At 44.5% G+C, this 2,686-nt stretch overlaps 1 pseudogene; it reads left to right on the top strand.

The window, feature by feature from the left end:
* The first annotated feature begins 201 nt into the window (after positions 1-201).
* Positions 202-2,686, top strand: part of LOC123246578 — a 13,670-nt pseudogene continuing 11,185 nt past the window's right edge.

Genomic DNA, 2,686 nt, shown 5'->3' with positions numbered 1-2,686 from the left:
TTCTTTGCCACCACAAAGAGAGCAGCTATAAATATTTTGTACACATAGGCCCATTCCCATTTTCATATTTTTTTAAATATTTTTGGGCCCTTCCCAGTGCTCCCTCCCATCCACTTCAGCCTTTCTATGGCCTCATCACTGCGAAGTCTCTGCTCGGTAACCTTTACTAAGTCATTAGATAATTCCGGAGGAGGCCGCAAAATGTCTGACAAATTGCCCTATAAAGTCACTGATATCAACCTGGCCATCTGGGGACTCAAGGCCCTGGATATAGCAGAGAATGAGATGCCTTGCCCAATGAAACTTTGAGAGATGCACTCAAGCTCCAAGTCACTGAAGGGTGCTCAGATTTCTGCCTGCCTCCATATGATTGTGGAGACAGCCATCCTCATTGAGACACTGGTGGCCCTGGGAGCTGAGGTACAATGGTACAGTTGCAAAATTTTCTCTACCCAGGACCATGAAGCAGCTGCCATTGCCAAGACTAGGATTCCTGTGTACACTTGGAAGAGAGAGACAAATGAGGAATATCTCTGGTGCACCAAGCTGACCCTCTATTTCAAGGATGGGCAGCCACTCAACATCATTCTAGATGATGGTGGGGACGTCACCAACCTTGTTCTAACCAAATACCCTGAGTTCCTGAAGGGCATCAAAGGCATTACAGACGAGACCTCCAAAGGCATCCAAAATCTATACAAGATGAAAACAAATGGAATTCTGAAAGTGCCTGCCATAAATGTGAATGATTCTGTTACCAGGAGCAAATTTAACAACCTGTATGTTTGCTGTGACTCCCTCATCAATTGTATCAAATGAGCCACAGATGTGATGATTGCAGGCAAGGTGACCATGGTTGCAGGCTATGGTGATGTGGGCAAAGGCTATGCTCAGGCTTTTCAGGGCTTTGTCATTGTCACAAAGATAGACCCCATCAATGCACTACAAGCCTCTATGAAGGGTTACAAGGTATAACAATAATAAGAATAAATAGAACCTGCTTTAACCAATGTTAGGGATGGAAGGGAGATAGAGATAGAGTCTACATGGTGAGTCTCTCTTCTAGTTCTCCCCTCAGGCCAAATATGCACTGCTGTAGACTTTAAGGGGGAGGCACCCCTAAACTGTGTGACCTGGATGGTTGTGCCACTCCAAAGGAGTTAGGGATGAGGCTTCTCTATAAGATAAGGATTGGGTACCCTAATCTGAATCTGAATCAGGGCAGGGTTCACGGAAGCCTCCCCTAAGGTCAGACAACTTCACAGCAGGTGGTCTGGCTCCAAGATGGAGACAGCCAGACCAAGCTGTGAATCCCCTCCCCCTCTTTGTCTCTCAGGCACTCTGGAATGCTATCTGACTAATGAATGGCTTTTATTAATCATGTTACAGGGACTGGAGAAAGGGGTGAAGGGAAGAGGGATTTGGGGGTGCCCTCTTCTCTATTTCTATGAGGTCCATCACTCGGGTGGGAAAATTTGGGGTTCCCACTCTTAAGTACCTCTCCTTGCCAATTCTCCTTTAGTTTCTATTTCTATTTCCTATTTCTATCTTTTTCTATAGTTGCAAGACAAACCAGAAAGGGTCTCTCAGCAAGGCTGGTTAATGGGAGAAGGAGCCCAAGAGATTGCTCCAACAATGGAGTCCCAAACTTAGCTGACTCAATGATTGAAGTCTTGCTGGGTGATATGCGATGGGATGCCTTTCACCAGGGAATTGGGGTTTTAATGTCCAAAGAAAGATCCTGAGGCAGCCCTCAGGACTGGATTCAAGCTGGGATATTCTCCTTCCTCTATAATTCCTCTGCCAGAAGTCCTTTCTTCCTCCAAAGAAATTCCCTAGCATCCTCTCTGGTCCCAACTCTCAGTAACTGTCATCAACTGCCTTCTTCTGGCTCTTTTTTCCCATCCCCCATCCTTACAGAGGTGACCACCTTGGATGAGGCCCCAAGACTTGTAAAGAAACCTCTAGCAGAGGATCAAGCAAGGGGGTCCACCAGGGGGCTTGACCTTGGAAAAAACCAGAACTCAGACATCAGGAGCCAATAGACCACGGACAGACCCTGAGCACAAGGATAAACCTGAGAAGCTGCTGGGCTAATGATGGCTACCCAGTCTCAGGAAATTCAGAAGAGAAAGATTAACAACAAGAAACACTCAACAACTTTTACACAGAGAAAATCCAGACAACCGAGCAAACAGAGGAGGAGAACAAACAAGCATCCGGACCCTCCTCAAAAAAGGAAAACTCCTCACAAGCTATGGAAGAATTCAAAACTGAGATTTTGAGGAAAATGGAAGAGATCTGGCAAGAAAATAACTGTTTAAAAGGTAGAATCTGGCAAATGGAAAGTGAGGCTCAGAAACCAAATGAAGTGATAAGCAAATTGAACACCAGAAATGACCAGATTGAAAAGGAATACCAGAAGATTATGGCCAAAAACCAGAAGATCATAGCCGAAAACCAGAAGATTATAGCCGAAAACCAGAAGGTTACAGCCAAAAATCAAAAGATCATAGCCAAAAACCGAAAGATTATAGCCGAAAACCAATCCCTAAAGGCTAGAATTGAGCAATTAGAAGCTAATGATCTCTCAAGACAACAAGAACAAATAAAACAAAGTCAAAAGACTGAAAAAATAGAAGGAAACATGAAATATCTCAATGAGAGAGTGACAGACCAAGAAAAC

The sequence above is a fragment of the Gracilinanus agilis genome, chromosome 4 (assembly GCF_016433145.1).
Source record: "Gracilinanus agilis isolate LMUSP501 chromosome 4, AgileGrace, whole genome shotgun sequence".
Taxonomy (NCBI): Eukaryota; Metazoa; Chordata; class Mammalia; order Didelphimorphia; family Didelphidae; genus Gracilinanus; species Gracilinanus agilis.
Note: the sequence above shows the minus strand (reverse complement) of the source record. Positions and strands in the feature narration are given on the sequence as shown.